General features: G+C 38.1%; 1 protein-coding gene across 12 annotated transcripts in view; it reads left to right on the forward strand.

Annotated features, from left to right (window-relative positions):
- The window catches only part of STARD13 (StAR related lipid transfer domain containing 13), a 583,995-nt gene that overhangs the window by 123,592 nt on the left and 439,198 nt on the right, over positions 1-21,205 (forward strand). Inside the window, exons 1-2 of one of the 12 annotated variants that reach the window (XM_070049027.1) lie at positions 15,766-15,953; positions 17,882-18,005. The exons of 6 other annotated variants lie outside the window; for them this stretch is intronic. The gene's annotated coding sequence lies outside the window, so the exon portion shown is untranslated. Of the gene's footprint in view, positions 1-15,757; positions 15,954-17,857; positions 18,006-21,205 lie in introns of those variants that run through there. 5 more of the 12 variants (XM_070049028.1, XM_051831806.2, XM_070049026.1 and 2 more) reach the window with 5 other exon arrangements.

A 21,205-nucleotide genomic window follows, 5' to 3' on the forward strand; every position in this document is an offset into this window, starting at 1 on the left:
TTCATGTAGGTCACAAATATTTTCCAATAAAGATATTCTTGAAGTTTATACCTTTGTTGCTATAGTGATTATGATCCTCTTTACACTGATTTTTAACATGTATAATTTACATGTAAAATTTATACTTTAAGTTTATACTTCTGTGGGTTTTTATAGTGAATTTGAGAATCGTTCAACCCACATCACAATCTAGTCTTAGAACATTTCCATCATCATATAAAAATTTCCATTCTTTTGGTGATTTCTTATTCGTTACAATCAGAGAAACTACGGTGAAGTATTTAGATTCTTAAAGTGTATTCAGATGGGCTTTAAGGCATTGCATGAGATCTGTCGTGAGGAATGTATCTTATGCCTTTGTTCTGTAGAGATCAGTTAGGTCTAACTGGCCAATAATGTTTAAGCATTAAGTGACGTCAAAGCTATCCTTGCTGACTTTCTATCTAGTTGTTCCATCAGTTAATGAGATTGGGGTGCTGGAGTATCCAACTCTTAGAATGTGTGTATTTTTGTCTTAAGTTTTGTCATGTTCTTGAAGAAATCCATGTTGTTCATGTATATAATTTTTCTATTTTCCTGTGGAATTCTGTTATTGTAAAATGTCATTCATTATCTCAAGTACTTTTTTGTCTTTAAGTGTATTTTGTCTGAGAGTAGTATATTCACCACAGCTTCTTTTTTCTAGACTTTTAATTTTCAGACTATTTGAATCTGAATCTAAAATGTGTCTCTTTTATGTAGTAGGTTGTTGAATCATGCTTGTTTTTACAACTCCAGTTGGACAATATATTCCTTTGAGCCTAAGATTTAATCTCTTCACATAGAATGAAATTTTTGATACAGCTGGGCTTCTGTTGTTTTTATACATGTTTTCCTCTATCTTTTAAGTTTATTTTTCCTCTATTTCTCTTTTACTGCCTTCTTTTATGTTGAATAGATATTTTCTAGTATATAAAAACTTCTTTATAACTTAAAAACCTTTTAAGTTGTTTTGTTAGTAGTTGCTTTTGGCATTACAACAATCATCTAATTTATTATAAGCTACTTCAGATTAATATTAACTAAAAGTCAGTAAAATATATAAATTTTGCTCCACTACAGCTCTCCATTCCTTTATTATTGTCATATATTACATCTTTATGTGTGTAAGCCCAATAAATTTTATAATCATTGTTGTGTACAATCATCTCTCTAAAAGTTTATTTATTTGATTTTATTTTAAAAAATGACAGAGAGAGTGAATCTCCCATTCCCTGGTTCACTCCCCAAAATCCCAGAACAGTCAGGACTGTGTCAGGCCAAAGCCCGGAGCCAGGAACTCCATCTTGGTCTCCCACATGTGTGTCAGAGACCCAAGTTGAGCCATCAACTGCTGTCTCCCAGGCACATTAGCAGGAAGCTGAACAAGAAGCAGAGGCAGAACTCAATCCCAGACACTCCAATATGGGATGTGGGTATCCCAAGAGGTATCTTAATCTGACACGCCATAATTTCCATCCCCAATTATATTTTAAAACACTTAAGAAAACAAAAGGCAAAAGTATTCATATAGCCTTTTATGTTTACCCATGTAATTACCTTCTCCAATGTTCTTTATTTCTTCACATTGATTCAAGTAACTGGCTTTTCTCACTTTTCTGCCTGAACATTTTCATCAATATTTCTTTTATAGCAGATCTACTAATAACAATTTGTCTTAGTCCTCATTTATCTGAGAATATCTGTATTCTACCTTCATATTTCAGAGCACTTTTGCTACATAAAGCATTGTTGGTGGACAGGGCTTTTGTTTTTGTTTTTTGTTTGGTTAGGTTTTGCATGTGTCACACTGTCTTCTGGTCTCTAGTATTTCTGATGAGAAGCCAGCACTTCATCTTCTTGTGGTTCCACTCTATGTGGTGAGTCATTTTTCTCTTGCTGCCTTCAAGATACTCTTTGCGATTTTCAACAGTTTGAGTATGATATATCTGTCTCATAAATATTTTTGAGTTAATACTCTTTAGACTTTATTGATCTTGGATATGCACATTAATGCCTTTCATCAAATTAAAGTTTTTGGTCATCATTTATTGACATTTTTCTTCTTTCTCTTGCTCCCCTCCTTCTTAGGTTCCCATTATTTGTATATGTGTATGCTTTTGTGTCCTACAGGTCTCTGAAACCATTATTTTGTTCTTTCTGCTCTGATTACACAACATCAAGAGAATTATTACCTATCGCTGGATATTCAAGTAATAAGGAATTGCATAGTAAAAGGTATAGATAACTTTAAAAATTCAGGACAAGAAGCATAAGGAGAAACCACTCTCATTAGGGATGTGATAGAGCACCCAAAAAAGATAAAAATTTTTCCCACTATCATTTAAAACTGGAGAATGAAGGAGGAACCAATTAATCTGATAATTTTTAAAATTTGTTTTTGGTGGAATTTCATTCAATTTTTAAGCAGTTTTAATTTTCCTAGAAATCATAGACCTCAGGATTTTCAAATTTTGGAATGATAAATTTTAAGTGTGCTTTACATGTTTTTATTATAGCTCCTCTATCATTTCTAACTTTTCTTATTGGGATTTTCCACATATACTACTTTTTAATATCTTCACTTTTCTCTGTTTTCCAATATTTTTACTATTGCTGCTTTTATCTTTTTTTTTTTTTTTTTTTTTTTTTTTTTTTTTTTTTTTACAGGCAGAGTGGACAGTGAGAGAGACAGAGAGAGAGAAAGGTCTTCCTTTGCTGTTGGTTCACCCTCCAATGGCTGCCACGGCCAGCACACTGCGGCGGGCACACTGTGCCTATCCGAAGACAGGAGCCAGGTGCTTCTCCTGGTCTCCCACGCGGGTGCAGGGCCCAAGCACCTGGGCCATCCTCCACTGCACTCCCGGGCCATAGCAGAGAGCTGGCCTGGAAGAGGGGCAACCAGGACAGAATTCGGCGCCCCGACTGGGACTAGAACCCGGTGTGCCGGCGCCGCAAAGCGGAGGATTAACCTATTGAACCACAGCGCCAGCCATTTTGCTGTCTTCCTTTAAATGGTTAATCTGTCATGTCCATAGTTCGTAAAATCTAGCTATGAATTTACTTTAAGTTTAGTAAAATTACATAATCCCATGAAAACATTAACTCCACGAAGGTTGTGTTGCTATTTTGTATTCACTAATGTCTTCAAATATCTAGCACAGTGCCTTCTTTGAATATTATTGCTTGATACTCTTGTATTTTTAGGAATTTATTTCTGTATTTGCTTCCATTTTGGCACTATTGTTATTCAAAGTATTTTAATTCAAAGAAATGCAAAGTTACAGAAGCAGAAGCAGATCCAGAGAGAGAGATCTTTCATCTGCTGGTTCATTCTCCAAATGGCCACAGTGGCCCAGGCTGGTTCTTATGTGTGGATGGCAAGGGCACAAGCACTTGTGCCATCTGCTGCCTTCCCAGATGCCATATCAGGATGCTGGATTGGAAGTAGAGCAGCCAAGACTTGAACCTGCACTCACATGTGAAGCTGAAGTCACCGGCGACAGCTTAAACCTCTGCACCACAACTCTAGCTTCTAGTTAGTGGTTCTTAGACTTTTATATACATCAGCTTTACATGGAAAACCCACTGAAATACTGATTTCTAAGTTTAAAATATCATGTTCTATCTTTAGGGTTTAACACATTTGAATCAGGAAGCGTCTAGAATTTCTATTTCTAAGAAATTCCCAGGTGATGTTGAAGGCCACACTGGGATCCCCAACATAAGATTCACTGGCTGGGGCTGACGCTGTGGCGTAGCAGGTAAAGCTGCCACCTGCAGTGCCGGCACCCCATATGGATGCTGGTTCGTATCCCAGCTGCTCCATTTCTGATCCAGCTCTCTGCTATGGCCTGGGAAAGCAGTAGAAAATGGCCCATGTCATTGGGCCCCTGCACCAACATGGGAGACCCAGAAGAAGCTCCTGGCTCCTGGCTTCAGATTGACGCAGCCAATTGGGAATGGAAGACACTTCTCTCTCCCTCTCTGCCTCTCCTTCTCTCTCTGTTTTAACTCTGACTTTCAAATAAATAAATAAATCTTAAATAAATTTAGCCAGTGATCTTTTTTTTTTATCTTTGTAAAAGAATCTTAATTACTTTATTTGTGATTTAGAGAAATGATTGAGATATCTTAGTGACTGAGTAATAGTTAAAATTATGTGTTCCTATAGCTATACATTCTAACATCTTTTTTTAAAAATAATTATTTTATGTATTTGAAAGACAGAGTTGCCGGCGCCGCGGCTCACTAGGCTAATCCTCCGCCTTGCGGCGCCGGCACACTGGGTTCTAGTCCCGGTTGCCCTTCTTCCAGGCCAGCTCTCTGCTGTGGCCAGGGAGTGCAGTGGAGGATGGCCCAACTCCTTGGGCCCTGCACCCCATGGGAGACCAGGATAAGTACCTGGCTCCTGCCATCGGATCGGTGCGGTGCTCCAGCCACGGCGGCCATTGGAGGGTGAACCAACGGCAAAGGAAGACCTTTCTCTCTGTCTCTCTCTCTCACTGTCCACTCTGCCTGTCAAAAAAAAAAAAAAGAGTTACAGAGAGGTAGAATCAGAGAGACTACCATTTTAAATGTTTATAAAATACTAAGTGCCCTCAATTTATCTTTATGTAATTGAGAATAGATAGTTGAATGCTAAGATGTATATTAACCTTCAAAATTGTAGATCTCAGTTAGTTTTACTATATAACACAAAATGATATAATCTTTTTAAGTAGTCCAGAAATACTTTTTATAAGAAAAGGCATCACAAATTTATAGTTGGTTTAACTAGGCACTATATATAAGCACCATTAAGTGTCCCATGTATACATCTCTGATATTTTCTGAGAGTTTTTATTTTGTGAATTTTACCAGTGCTAACATTCAACTGTGCACTACTTTGTGATTGAGGCATCATATTTTCCACACTTTCAGGGAAATGACTTCAGTTCATTTTATGAAAGTTCTCTTGCCAATAATCTATGTACTGTTTCACTTTTAAAAACCAATGGGCCTCATACATGTCAGTCTTCTTCAATCAAAGGCAACATGTTAAGAATACCTGCCAAATTCTGTTGGAAGAACAAAGAGGAACTTGGGTTTTCTCATTGGTCATGCCCCATTCTCTTTTTTTCAATTCTGTTTTTATCTTCTAAAAAACTCATCTCCCACTACTGCCTCATTTATTTCTTTATAGTATATGCCTGTACTATAGTATTTTAAAATTATTCCATGATTCCCTGTGTTGCTTTCTACCTTAAGATCTGCTTAATCTGATATTATTATTGATACTGATGCTTTCTTTTTTTGGTATAAGTATGCTAATAGCTTCATTTGAAAATTTTCAATGTATCTTTTATAATTAGTAAGCCATTGTATTCTATTTCATTCCACAGGTCTTAGGGACTAGTGAGAAAATTTAAGTGATTTACAATTTATTTGTTATGCAAATTATTTCATTGCATAGAAATAAGAAATTACAGGTGTAATAAAAGGAAAAAAATAAGTTAGCCATAATTCAGTATCCATACACAATAATCATTACCATATGAGATGTATTTCCACACAGTTTTAAATGAGAATACCTAATAGAAAATTTTATAGAATAGATATTACTTGTATTTCCGAATCAATGTACTTATTCATCATCATTTTTAAGAGTTGCTTAATACTCGTTCAAAGATGAAAGTTTAATTACCAATACCCTATCTGTACATTTGTTCCTAATTTTCTATCACAAATACAAATTCTCATTCCCACGTCTTTCTGTTCATCTGATTATTTCCTTGCTTGAGTTTCGTAGTATTGGCACTAATCAGTAAAAGTTCCTGAATATCTTTGTAGCTTGTGGTATATAACAATAAATCATATTTCATGTGAAAAATGCCACATACTTAGGATTGCCAGAGAAAATACAGGATGTCAGTTAAATTCAAATAAACTGTGAATGATTTTTTAATGTAAGTAGGCTCCAAATGTTGTATATTTCTTGCTTATCTGAAATTCAAATTTAATTGTGCTTTATCTATTTTTATTTATTAAATATGGCAACATTATACCTGCTGCATCTTTGTCACAATGTAATAGTTTTCTCAGTCCTTGCCAGTTTGCAAAGTGAGAAATATAGAATATTTAGTATACTTCCTTTTCTTTGATTTATTTAGGTTCCTTTCTGAATTATATTGCTGTGTGTGTATGTGTATGTGTGTGTGTGTATTTATGGCTTGACATATTAAAGGCAACCATTTTCTCTAACTTACTGGCTCTGTAAATTTTTAACAAACATTTAAAAATTTTTGTGAAGTAAGAATTGTCAGTCATTTTTCCTTTAATATTTCTGGTTGCTTTACTTTGTTTTAAGCCTTTTTCCTTCCAGGTACTATATATTCATCTGCAGTGTCTTGTGATTTTTTTTTTTTTTTACTTTGCTTTTCTGTACATGTATTACTTTAGTCTACCTACAATTTACTGTTGATGTATACTTAGTTTACTCTTTTAAGGTTCTTTTTTTAAAAGAGTATTCCTAAGGCCTTCTATATCCACAGCATCACAACAAATACTCTCTTTAGTATTTATAATTATTTATATGCATTATTGCAATTGTTTAAACTTTATTTCTTCACCAAGTATCACTTATCAACATGATAGTTTTATTTCCCAAAACACTTATTGAAAGAGAAAGCAAGAATGAAATAATAAAGACATTACAAGTAAAAGATGTTATTAGTAAAAAAAAAAAAAAGAGCTAGGACATCATAGTTACAAATGAATCTAAAGCAAAGGCAGATGTCATTAAATAAATTCAACTAATGACATTTAAAGTATATTTAAGTAGTAACAATCACTGTTTTTCTATAACTAGCATCCCTTCTTTCTAAAACTTTTTTGGATTCCCTTAGCCATCTTCTAAGATGCTTATGAATGTGGCTTTAGTTTGTTCTAAAAAAGAATTGCAAGAAGTAGTTTCCCTGGGAAACCAAGTGTTTTTTATTATTCAGTTAAATATTTAGCTTAGGAAAACTGAAGAAGAAAATGCCAGCATACTGTGAGATATTCTTTTTTTTAAGATTGTATTTATTTTTTTGAGAGCTAGAGTTACAGACAGTGAGAGAGAGAGAGAGAGAGAGAGAGAGAGAGAGAAAGAGAGGTCTTCCATCCACTGGTTCACTACTCAATTGGCCGCAATGGCTGTAGCTGCACTGATCTGAAGCCAGGAGCCAGGTGCTTTTTCCTAGTCTCCCATGTCGATACAGGGGCCCAAGCACTTGGGCCATCTTCTACTGCTTTCCCAGGCCACAGCAGAGAGCTGGATTGGAAAGGAGCAGCTGGGACTACAACCAGCACCCATATGGGATGCCGGCGCTGCAGGCGGAGGATTAACCTACTGTGCCACAGCACCAGTCCCATACTGTGAGATATTCTTCAAACCCTTCCTAATGCTTTGTTAGATTCAGAAGAACATAATGCCAATACATAAATGACGATAGCAGAACACTGCTTTTTTCCCCCCGTATATCTCAATTTCTTTCCTTGACTGACTTTGCTTCAGCTTCCTACACTTCTCACAAGGATACATTAGCAAAGTATCTTTGTACACTTGCTCTTATTTTACCTCCTTCTATTCTCAGGACCCTGCTTTATGTAGTTTTAAAAGTTATCATGAAAAATTATATTTTTAGATAGCATCCTATATTTTCACACTTGTAGAAAAAATACATCATATGAATCTACACATACACAGTTTTGTATAATTGGAATTATAGTTGGGGAGATATTATTGTACTTAAAGTACTTAACATAAATTTGCCAAAAGAAATTGAATTTCATTTGGTGTGGAAGCACATTTAAGAGTGTGGATGACACAATAGCCACATCCACTTAAAACACCAAGGTACTAAAGAGCTATATGCAGTTAGTTCAATACTGGTAATGACTAATGCTGATCCATACACAGCTTGAAAGAATGATAAACAGTATATAATTCTAGCTGAAAAAATCTTCTGGGAAATGGCTTATTTTTGTGGTAATATTTAAAAGCCATATAAAAATACTCTATTTGTTCTTTTTTCTAAAATATTATCATTGTTCTGTTCAAATTTGTATAGTAAACTTACATATTTTTAAATATTTTATGAATTAAAATTTTTTTCAGTATCACATGTATGGAGCTTAAAATGTCTATCTCCTTTCAAAAAATGAATGATCTCAGTGGCTGGTGTTGTGGTGTAATGAGTAAAGCCACTGCTTGCAATGCTGGCATACTGTATGGACACCTATCCATGTCCTGGGATACTGTATGGACACCTATCCATGTCCTGGCTACTTCATTTTTTTTTTTTTTTTTTTGACAGGCACAGTGGACAGTGAGAGAGAGACAGAGAGAAAGGTCTTCCTTTTTCCGTTGGTTCACCCTCCAATGGCTGCTGCAGCTGGTGCACCACGCTGATCCAAAGCCAGGAGCCAGGTACTTCTCCTGGTCTCCCATGCGGGTGCAGGGCCCAAGCACTTGGGCCATCCTCCACTGCACTCCCGGGCCACAGCAGAGAGCTGGCCTGGAAGAGGGGCAACCGAGACAGAATCCGGCGCCCCGACCGGGACTAGAACCCGGTGTGCCAGCGCCGCAGGCGGAGGATTAGCCTATTGAGCCGCAGCGCCGGCTGCTACTTCACTTTTGATCCAGTTCCCTAATGGCCTGGGAAAAGCAGGAGGTGGCCCAAGTGCTTGGTCTCCTGCACCCCACAAGGGAGACAAGGAAGAAATTCCTGACACTTGGCTTTGGCCTGGCCCAGTCCTGGCTGTTGTGGCCATCAACAGATGGAAAATCAATGTCTCTCTCTCTCTCCTCTCTCTCTCTCCTTCTCTCTTTCCCTTTCTCTCCTTCCCTCCCACTCTCTCTAACTTTGACTTTCAAATAAATAAATCTTTAAAATAATAATAATAAAGCAAGAACAATCCTCATTAGTATGCCAAATTTGAAAAAGTGAATTATATCAATACTGGAACACAGGAAATCAATCAATCTTCTATTGACCATGTGTAAGAAATGTTATAATTCTGGCAACACAATAATAAACTTGGTTCACCATAAGGAAGTGTTACATTAAATTAGTATAGTAAAATAATTAACTTATTTTGAAAGAATTACATAGAAGTAATGATAGTTTGAAAAAGATTTTAAAATGTAACAACCTGAGGCAGGACTTGGCCTAATGGTTAAGACCCCACTTGGGACACCTACATCCCATTTTGGAGTATCTGGATTTGAGTCACAGCTCTGCTCCTGATTCTAACTTTCTGTTAATGCACAGCCTGGGAAGCAACAAATGATGCCTCAACTACCTGGGTCCCTGAAACCCATAAGACAGCTAGATTGAGTTCCTAGCTTTGGCTTTGGCCTGGACTAGCCCAGATTGTTGTGGGCATTTGGAAAATGAAATCAGTAGATGGAGATCTCTGTCTGTCTGTCTCACTACCTTTCAGATAAATACTTTTTTTAAGCCAAAAGATTAGAAAGTCTGTCGATTGTTAGCTCAAATACTAATATAAAGCAGGGTGAAAGCTAAAAAGATACCACTGGCAGTGATCGATGAGATGATATATTTACCAACGTACAAAGAATTGAAAAATTGGTCAAATACTGAGTCCAAATATAAACAGGTATTATTTGGCTAAAATTAAAAATATTAGCAAGCCCACAGACTGTAGTAAACATAATACTGTTTTTAAAAAAGTTATCTAGGTATTGTGGCACAGCAGGTTAAGCTACCATTTGTGACCTAGCCTTTCAAAGCACCTGTTGGAGTCCAAGCTGCTCCACTTCTCATACAGCTCCCTGTTAATGTGCCAGGGAAGGCAGCAGATGATGGCCCAAACACTTGGGCCCTTCCCACTCACATAAGAGACCTGCAGGGACTTCCATGCTCCTGGCTTTGGCCTGGCCCAGCCCCGGCTGTTGTGGTCATTTGGTGAGTAAATTAGTGAGCAGAAGATCAATCTCTCACCTCCTCTTTTTCTCTCTCCCAGTCAAATAAACTTTTAAAAAATGTATCAATCTTTGTTAGGACACCTGTAACAGCTATGTCAACCTATTTCTTATTTCTACTTAGAGAATTTCTTCTTTTCACATTCATTCATTAAATATTCATTTACATGCCTATTCTTAGAAAATAAGATCAAAAAACCATAAAATAGGACTCCAAAGTAATTAATAATAGAAATTAGTTTAGAAAGCAAATCTGACACTGGAGTCCTACTCTAATTACTATGTCAAATTCCTCAATCCTTGGTGGAAAGTAAACTACAGGGGCAGGTGGCCGTTGTAATGGTTCAGATGCTATAGTGCCTGAGCTCCAGTCCCAGTTCCACTCCTGATTCCAGTCTTCTACTAATGTGCACCTTGGGAGGCAGAAGGTGATGTCTCAAGTCGTTAGGTCCTCACTGTCCATATGGGAGACCTGGATTGAGTTCTCAGTAGCTGGTTTTGGCCTGGCTCAGCCCTTGCTGTTGTAGCCATTTGGGGAGTAAACCAGCAGTTGGGAGATCTAAATATGTCTCTGCCTTTCAGATGAGTAAATAAAAATTTTCATAAAACATATTAAACTACAATATAATTTTATATGATTACTGGTAATTAGCCAGGATAAATGACTAACATGCATGCAGTTAAGAATTATAAGTAAAATGTTATAAATTACTCATCATTTTTGGTCAACAAATTGTTATTTAATAATGTTTCTAAAAATACAATAAGTAGAATTACTAATGGAGAGTTTCGCTTTACAATACACCTTCCTCCTTCACTGGTAAATTTATTACAAGGTGAGTCTAAAATGAAACACAAAATATGCAATTTTCTTTCCTTAGTCTAAATAACTAATGAGTTATTAGTATTCAAATACATGGTGCTGTTTCTTACAGAAATACCAAAGTTTTATAAAAATTCTCAACTTTTTTTAATGAAAGTTCATTCATGTTAGAGGGAAAAGAATAAAGACTTAAGTCTATGGGGACGGTGCTGTGGAGTAGCAGGTAAAGCTTCCACCTGCAGCACCAGCATCCCATATGGGTGTCAGTTTGATCCTGGATGTTCCACTTCAAATTCAGCTCTCTGCTATGGCCTGTGAAAGCAGTGGAAGTTGGCCCAAGTGCTTGGGCCCCTGCACTCGCATGGGAGACCCAAAAGATCCTGGCTCTTGTCTTCAGATTGGCGCAGCTCCAGCCGTTGCTGCCATTTGGGGAGTGAAACAGCAGATAGAAGACCTCTCTCTCTCTCTGTCTCTCTCTCTGTTTCTTTCTCTCTCTCTGCCTCTACCTCTCTGTAAATTCTGCCTTTCAATCAAATAAATAAATCTGCCTTTCAAATAAATTTTTTAAAAATGACCTTTTTTTATAGATCAAAATGCTCTGTACATTTTTAAATGGCAAGATGTGTGTGAGTGTGTGGTGGAGTTGTGGGTAGAAGATTCAGTAAAAATAAGGGAACCTGAAGAAATACAAAAGACTGAAAAATATCTTCCATCTTCCTTGGGTTAAAATTTAAATGTTTGTTGAAACCACTTTGCCCTTAATTCTTGTCACGTGCTGATTTTTCCTTGTTGATTTTTTTTAACTTTAAAATTTTTTTAAACTAGCACATAAAAATTGACATACTTGTGATATTTTGATAATACTTATTGTATAATGTCCAATGGGGTAAACATATCTATTTCCTCAAACACTCAACATTTCTTTATGGTGGAAACATTCAAAATTCTTTTAAGAGAAAAATATAATACATTATCATTACCTATAATCACTACTGTGCAATAGTTCATCAGGATTTATTCCTATCTAACTATATCTTAGTTAAATGAACTTTGCCATCCCCCCTCCCACATCTTAAGTTCCCCAGAATTTGGTAAACACCATTATGCTCTTAACATCCATGATATCAATTGTTTGCTATTCCACATGATATTGATACTTGTTTTTTTTATGCCTGAATGATTTAACTTACATAATGACCACCAGTTCCATCCATGTTGTGAGAAATGACAAGATTTCATCCTTGTTTATGACTAAGTAGTATTTCATTGTGCATATGTACTACATTTTCTTTATCCATTCATCAGTTGACAGATACTTAGGTTGTTTTAGTTTCTTGGTTATTGTTTTCATCTTTTGGCTATAGTATGGCAATAAACATAGGAGTGCACATGTGTCTTTACATAGTGATTTCATTTCTATTGGATATCTACCAGTATCAAGATTGTTGAATCATATATAATTATACAATATACTAATTTACATTCTCCCAACAGTTGGCAATGATTCCCTTTCCCCCACATTCTAGCCAACACTTTATCTTTCGCCTTTTTGATAACAGTGAATCTAACTGGAGTAAGGTGATGATCTCACTGTGGCTTTTACTTGCACTTCTCTGATTAGTGATATTGAGCATTTTTTAATGTATCTGTTGGCCATGTGTAAGTCTTCATTTGAGAAACGTCTATAGACCATTTTTTTAACTGAACTACTTTTACCTTTTTTTTGGCTGGTATTTTTTTATATATCCTGGTTATTTATCCTTTGTCAGAGGTATAACTTGCAAATACTTTCACCCATTCTGAATGTTGTCTCTTCACTCTGTTGATTGTTTTTTTTATGCTGTGTAGAAGATTCTTTGTTGAAACATAATTTGTCTATTTGTGCTTTTGTTTCTTCTGTTTTGGGGCCTGATCCAAAAAATTCTTGCTATTCTAATGTCCTGAAGTTTTCCTTGTCTGCTTCTAGCAGTTTCAACATTTAAGTCTTTAATCCATTTTGAGTTGATTTTTCATGAGAGAGGCATCTAGTTTCATTCTTCTGAGGAGTATATCCAATTTTGCCAGAGCCGTTAATTAAGAACACTACCCTTTTTCAAATGCATGTTCTTATACCCTTTGGGAAAGATCAATTGGCTATAGCCATGTAGGCTTACTTGCAGCACTCTATTTTGTTCCAATAGTCTACCAGTTTGCTTTTATGCAAATACCAGTTTTTAATTTCTGTAACTTTAAAATGTTACAAAAAACATTTTAAAGTCAGGTAGTGCAATTCCTCTTGTTTTGTTCTTTTGCTCATGCAAATGTTTTACCTGTTCAAGTTCTCTTGTGGTTTTATACAAATTCTACTAGTATTTTTTCTTAGTTCTGAGAAAAATTTCAGATATTTTGATAGAGATTGCATTGAATCTGTAAATCACTTTGGGTAGTATTCATGCTTTAACAATATGAATTCTTCTAATCCATGAACATGATTCTTTCCATTCCTTTATGTCTTTTTTTTTTCATTAATTTCTTAGAAACTTTATTGTAGAAATCTTACCTCATTGGTTAAATCTATTCCTAGGTTGGTTTTATCCTCCTATTGAAATAGTATTACTTTCTTGATTTCTTTTCCAGATAATTTGCTATTAGTATATAACAATGAGACTTTTTAAAAATTTTTTTATTTGAAAGTCAGAGTGAGAGAGGAGAGACCTATCTTCTATCTGCTGTTTCATACCCCAAATGACTGCAAAAGCCAGGGCTGGGACAGGCTAAAGCCAGGAGCCTGGACTTTCTTTCGTGTTTTCCACATGGGTACAGGGGCCCAAGCAGTGGGACCATCCTCTACTGCTCTCCAAGGAGCAATAGAAGGAGTTGGATTGGTAGTATAGCAGCTGGGTCTATAACCAACACCCAAATGGGATACCAGCACTGTAAGCAGAGGTCCAACCTGCAATCCCACAACATGACCCTAACACTTATATTTTCATGTTGACTTCGTGTCTGCCAATTGTGATAAATTTGTACACTAGTTCTGATTAATTTGATTGAGTCTTTGAGGTTTTCTATATAATTAGACCATATTATCTGCCAACATAATTTCACTTCTTTCCCATTTAGAGAGATGCCCTTTCATTCTCTTGCCTAATTGTTCTGCCTAGTACTTTCAGTAATATATATTTTAAAAATGATGAAAGTGGGCATCCTTGTTGTTCTTCCAGATTGTACTGGGAAAAGGCCTGCAGCTTTTCCCTCATGCAGGATGACATTGACTGTTGACTTTATTTATGGTCTACATTGTGTAGAGGTACATCCCTTCTAAGTTGTTCAGAATTTTTATCAAGAAGCAATGTTGGATTCTATCAAATGCATTTTCTGCTTCTATTGGATTATTTTCTGATTTTTAACAACTAATATGATAAACAGAAATTACTTACCAATTGAAGTATTTAGTTTATCTAGTACCACAGCACCCTCTACCACATGATCTTACACAGAATACATTGCTATGAACTACCTGGCTTTATTTTGTCAATTTTCATGTATCTAGGCTCTTTCTCATTCTGAATTATATCACTTTCCAGTCATAGGATAAAAATTTCTACTAATTTGTCCAGTTTTAGCATCACAAGTAGTTTTTTCTTACCTGCAAAGAACACTGTTGACAACGCAATCCTAAACTCTACAAACTTCCACTGTGGTCCTAGCATCAACAGCATCAGTAGCATCTGAGAACTTAGAGCTCTAATTTTCTTGCTCCACCTCCAGGCCTTCTTTCCCAGTTACAAATTCTGACACTGAGGCCTAGCAATCTGTATTTTAATAAACCTTTTGGGGAATTATGATGCATGCTTGAGAATCATCCTAGAGAAGAAATGCTTGAATGTCATTCAATTTCACTGACCCAGTACATGATACTCAAAACGCCATCCCAATTAAACATTACAAAGAATCATTATCAGGTATGCAAGCTTCCTGGAAAATCTAGGTTTCCAAGTATAAATTTGACATTAAGGGGGATATCTATGTCGGTTTTGCTGACTTTGGTAGGATTAGTTCCTTTCACCAGTTATGTAAAATAAATACGCCAAACAAATCTAGATTCATTCTGAGGCTACTTAATCCAAATTTCCTTGGCCCTTTTTAAGGCAAATTATCCCCCAAGTTCTCTGTCTAAACGTCTCTAACGTGTGCACCGCACGTTCCATCACCACCACTTTAACAACACAGGTGAAAGGAATCCAAAGCTTTTTGCAGCAGAACCAATCTAATCACAAAGAATGAGCCATCCTCACTAGCAGAAACAACGAACTCCAGCTCCCACAGACAGGAATTGCTGCAGGAACGCGTCAGAGTGGCCTAGGACCGAGCCATCGGGAAGCAAACAGTAAAACAGAACCATTAGGGCCGGGGCTTAAGCTAACGAGCACAACCTCCCCTGCTTTGGGAGTGCCTCTCGCTCCTAACACAAGAAGCTTCCGCTTCGGAGTCCCACAAAGTCCAGCGCGGGAACTCAGCGGGGCGGAGACTCAAGCCCCTCCCGCCTCGAAGGCGGAGAAAAGAAAGCCGGGGCCGCGGTTTCTCTGGAAGGTTCCGAGAGAAGGGCGCGCGCCCCTTCGGCGAGCCGTGCGAGACTCGGCACCAGATGGCGCTGCCGCACCGAGAGCCAGAGTCAGCGCTGCTGGGAAGACGGGAAGAGGCGTCACCGGATCCTCGCCTTCGCGCCCGCTGCCGGAAATGCGCGCCGGCGCCAGGCTCTCGTTCCGGATATTAAGCTTTCTGCAGCGTTCCCGCGAGAGGGCGGGGCTCCAACCGGAACCGAACGGCGACCGCCGGGCCTCTGGGCGGAAGCCCCGGGCGGCGCCTGCGGGCTTTGACTTCCGGTGCGCGCGCTCATCCAGCACACTGGCTTCCGGTGCGCGCGCCTCGGCTTGGCGGGAGCGCGAGGGGGTGGGGCCTGGCCGTGCGCTTGCGCAATTTGGAGGCGTAGACGCCGCCGGCTTGTGCGTCTTTCACCATCTTTGCACGTTTGTGAGTCCGGCGAGACGGAAATGGTGGCGCAATAGGGTGTTGTTTTTCCCCCTCCCGCCCACCGGGTTTGGGTTTCTGGCTGTGAGTCAGGTTTCTGGAAATCTTTGTGGAAAGTTAATGGTTTATGAGGTAAAACTGGAGCTGTATTTTCCCCTTAGTTTTAAGCGCTCCAAATGCAGACTGGGTGCGGTCCCAGCGTTGGGCTGGATACAGCCTTTCCCTCCATAAATTTTCCTGAAGCGACTTCATCTTCCTGGTCCGTTTCTGGAAGCATTCTGTGTCGAGAAGGTGGGGGTGGTGCCGGCAACAAATGGGCCACTCGTGTGAAATCGAAGCATTTTTATTTACATAAACGTTTTCTGGCCTTTTTTTTTTTAAGCAGCGGTTCTCTTAATGAGTTGTATTTTGTCAGAATGAACAATTGCACCTTCTGCAGGAATGGCATCTGTGTAAAGGTGTTCCTAAGGGAAATTCTGTTCCTTTTTAACGTTTACAAAATACAGGCAAACCAGTTTTAATAGATGGACCATAGTAGCTTGTCAGCATTAGCTTTGTTTTGTTTTTAGATGTAGCGTGGGAATAACTAAGTATATTAGAAAAATAAAATCTGAATCTGTGTCCTCTGATAAAATTTTAGCCTGATTCTAAAATGTAACCTGCACAAGGTACTGAGTTTCCCTAGATTTCTTCAGCCTTGGTAAACACTTACCCTTGAACTTCAGAACTCTGCCTTCTGTGGCCTATGTAAAAGCAATACTTGTGAAGACCAGAGTGAAAGGAATAAAGGCTAATAAGTAAGTTAACACCCGAATAGCAGTGTACCAGGGAATACAAGTGCGTTAAATTGTCCTGAATAGATAAAGTAAGAGCATTTTACTGTTTTTTGCTAAAATTTTAGTAGGCTTAATAGTAGGTTTGTAAAGAAAACTGCTGTGGCTTGAGGAATGCCATGGCATATATTTATATAAAACCAAGAGGGAAACCTGGGCAATATTACCGTATAAAGACTGTTCAGGAATAAGGCGAGATGCAGGCAAGATAACAAGAAAAAAGGGAGGAGGAGTACCATGATGGAAGATAATTAGACAACAAGTCAAAGAAATTCGAGAGAAAGCTTTATTAGATCTAGAAAGATGGACATGTGGAGGCTTGACCAAAATGGTTTTGAAGCTCCAACATGTGTGGAATGGGAAGTAAGTTTATTTCATTAGATATTGGCTATATCCATTGAGTTGCTTATTTTGATTTTTCTGTACATTACCATCCTTCCTGTACATGTAAGCAATTATTCCATTTGCCTCAATTATATTAGTAACACTAATTTAGCTCTCCATTGCTTAAATATCATATGTAGTATATAAATAGAAATAGGAATAGTGGCATTTAAGTCACTGTCACTTTGTCTTTCAAGAAGGTGAAAGATAAAAATAAACATCTAAAATTTTTTTAAAAATTGAGCAAAAGCCAAGAATTCTGTAATGTTCTCACACCCTAATGTCTCTGCGTCTAAATGCTCAACATCTTCTCTAGAGATTAAAGAGATGGCAGACCGTCTAACAAACTCCAACACTAGTGTTGTAGACTAGTTTAAGCCATTCAGTTAGTATATGGTGTTACCTCTTTTTTTTTTTTTTTTTTTTTTTTTTGACAGGCAGAGTGGACAGTGAGAGAGAGAAAGGTCTTCCTTTGCCATTGGTTCACCCTCCAATGGCTGCCGCGGCCGGCGCACCACGCTGATCCGATGGCAGGAGCCAGGTACTTATCCTGGTCTCCCCTGGGGTGCAGGGCCCAAGCACCTGGGCCATCCTCCACTGCACTCCCGGGCCACAGCAGAGAGCTGGCCTGGAAAAGGGGCAACGGGGACAGAATCCGGCGCCCCGACTAGGACTAGAACCCAGTGTGCTGACGCCGCAAGGCGGAGGATTAGCCTAGTGAGCCGCGGCGCCGGCCCGGTGTTACCTCATTTTTATGAAGTATCTGTTCAAAACTTTAGCCATTTCTATTTTTTTAAATTTATTTGTTTTATTTGAAAGGTAGAGAGCTCTCTCTTCCTCTAGGTCATTCTCCAAATGCCCACAACCTGGCTGGACCAGTTGGAAGACAAGAGCGGAAGGCTCAATCCAGGTTTCTCACATGGATGGCATCCCTGGAGTACTTGAGCCATCACCTGCTGCTTTCCAGGTATACATTAGCAAGAAGCTGCAATTGAGATTAGGACCAAATTTAGGCACTTGTATATGAGATGCAGGTGATCCAAATGGCACCTTAATTACTTTGCCAAAGCCCACCCTTGCTCATTATTAAACCGAATTGCTTATTAGTGAGTTACAGAGGTTTGGTATTATGCAAACACTTGTCAGAGATCTATCTTGTGAATATTTTTATCTCAGTTTGTGGCTCTTGTCATTTTCTTAATAGAGTCTTTTGAAGAGATGTATTTTGTAAGATGTGTTTTTCTAGGAATTTTTATATGTAATCCAAATATTCAAGTTCTTTAGCATAAAGTTAGTATAAAATTCTCTTAATATTCAAGCTATATTTCATTTATCCAATGATCCATTTAATGTACTACAATAACGTTTTGATATTCGTAGTCTCAAACTGGGAATTCATTTATTTTAGCAGCATTTGTTGAAAAGTTTATCCTTTCCTCCATTGAATTACCTTGACACCTTTATGAAAAATCATCTGACTTTTCTGAATTACTATTCTCCTCAATTCCATTGATGAATAAATCTTAAGCCAGTGCCAGGCTGTATTGATTACAAAACCAGTGTAAATATTGAATCAGATAGGGAAAGACATTGCACCTTTTTTCTCAAAATTATTTTGATCATTCTGTGACCTTTGCATTTGAATATAAATGTTAGAATTGGTTTCTTAAGAGCTTACTAGGGTTTTTACTGAGATTCTGTTGAAAATGTTTATCAAGCTGAGGAGAACTGGTAAGTTTTAAAATATTGAGCTTTCCAGTCTGTGAACATGGTATCTCAATTTATTTCTCTCTGCAAATTTTCAGCATGCAGATGCTACACATACTTGTTAAATTTATTCCTAAATGTTTTGTGTTTATTATAGATGTAATTTGAATATCAAATTTCAGTTTATTGAGTCACTGTGATTTTTCAGTTCTAGAATTTTCATTTGATTCTTATTTATAGCTTTATACTTCTCTCCTGAATTTCCATTTGGACATGTGTATGCCTGATAACTCCAATATTTGAATCATCTGTGGATCTTGTTTCTGTCATCTTTTATTATTTGTATTCTTTGAAATGCGCTGAAATTCTTAACAGAATTCTTTGTTTATGAAAACTAATTATAGGCTTGCTCTCTCTGTGGTTTTCTTTCTTTTTTTTTTTTTTTTTAACTTTTATAAAGGATTTACTTTTCTTTCTTTTAGGAGGCTAGGCTAAGAATACAGTACCTTAATCTAATAGGGGATTGAGATCATTTCAAACAAGTTTTCAGTTCTTGTTTGGTCTGGTCAATTTCAGGTCTATTACTCCTATAGTGGGGAATTGGTTAGATTTGCATTACTGTAACAACATACCTGAAGCAGCTAACTTATAAAGAGGAAATCCTTATTTAGTTTAGTTTTAGAGACTCATGCATGGCATCAGTTCTGGAGAAGACTGCATGGTGGATCTTGGAGGCTGAAGTGGGTGTCACAGCTGGCAATCACATCTTTAAGCAGAACAGAGAGAGTGGGTGGGACAGAGTTTTATAGTTAGGATCTTCCATTAGACCCTGTCTTCTTTAAAAAAAAAAAAAAAGATTTATTTATCAATTTGAAAGTCAGTTACAGAGAGAGGAGAGGCAGAGAGAGAGAGAGAGGTTTTCCATCCTCTGGTTTACTCCCCAATTGGCTGCAATGGCCAGAGCTGCACCAATCTGAAGCCAGGAACCAAGAGCTTCTTCCAGGTATCCCATGCGGGTGCAGGGGCCCAAGCACTTGGGCCATTTTCCAGTGCTTTCCCAGGCCAAAGCAGAGGGCTATATCAGAAGAGGAGCAGCCAGGATTTGAACCAGCACCCACATAGGATGCCAGAGCTGTGGGCAGAGGCTTAGCCCACTACGCCACAGTACTGGCCCCAATTTTTGTTTTTTCAGATATGAAACTCCTGAAAGCTCTTAGTTTCTTTGCTTTTCAGCTGCCATTCTCTGCATTACTTACCAGCCTCTGTGACAGTTTTCAAATTGGAAAAATTAGTCAAAGGGAAAAACAGAGTTGGCCATGAGATTTCCAGGTAACCTTCTTCAAAATCTTGCCCTCTCAAGACCTTTTGTGTATTTTACCTAGATTTCTAGTTCTTTATAGTTAAGAGGATGTACATGATTAAAATGTGTTTTAGGCCGGCGCCGTGGCTCAATAGGCTAATCCTCCACCTTGCGGCGCCGGCACAGCGGGTTCTAGTCCCGGTCGGGGCGCCGGATTCTGTCCCGGTTGCCCCTCTTCCAGGCCAGCTCTCTGCTATGGCCAGGGAGTGCAGTGGAGGATGGCCCAGGTGCTTGGGCCCTGCACCCCGTGGGAGACCAGGAAAAGCACCTGGCTCCTGGCTCCTGCCATCGGATCAGCGCGGTGCGCCGGCTGCAGCGGCGGCCATTGGAGGGTGAACCAACGGCAAAGGAAGACCTTTCTCTCTCTGTCTCTCTCTCTCACTGTCCACTCTGCCTGTCAAAAATAAAATAAAATAAAATAAAATAAAATAAAATTAAAATAAAATAAAATATGTTTTAAAAAGTGCTTTTAATCTGAGGTTATCAATGGAAATATAGAGCCCTTTTCCTGTACCAGTGTCACTGAAACTGATTTTGTCCATCAGAAACAAACCAGAAGACAACAAGGACTTTCTGTCTTGCTTCTAGAGATGTTTATGGAGCCTCCTGGAAGCCTTGCCACAGATTGCTTCCTGTGATATACCCTTAGTTCTCTCTAAGTTTACCTAACTGTTGTCTTCTGCACAAGGAACACCTTCTGTGCTTGGTGAGGGATCAGGGTAATTCTGTTAATAAGTCAAACATGACTATGCTGTAGCAGTAAATTCAGTCTGTCAACTTTGTTATTCTTACAACAGAAACACCTGCTCTAGTCAGGTAGAAAGACATCCTTTTCTTTAATAGAGTAATACAGACTTCGCAGGTACAGAAAGAATTGATTTCTTACTGTAATGTCAGGAATGATTCTATAAAAACATAGCTCACAACTATGGGAGTGCTGTAGAAAACTCCAAATTACCAGGACTTAATTCCAGATACCCCATTTCCTACATGGATGGAATTGTGCAAGTGACTTAATTTTTTGAACCTCGGAGTTCCTGATTCATTAAAGATGTCTGCTTCCCAGGGTAGTTCTTGAGTTTTTGTGTTTTTTTTTTTAA

The sequence above is a fragment of the Oryctolagus cuniculus genome, chromosome 9, assembly GCF_964237555.1.
Source record: "Oryctolagus cuniculus chromosome 9, mOryCun1.1, whole genome shotgun sequence".
In the NCBI taxonomy this organism is placed as follows: domain Eukaryota; kingdom Metazoa; phylum Chordata; class Mammalia; order Lagomorpha; family Leporidae; genus Oryctolagus; species Oryctolagus cuniculus.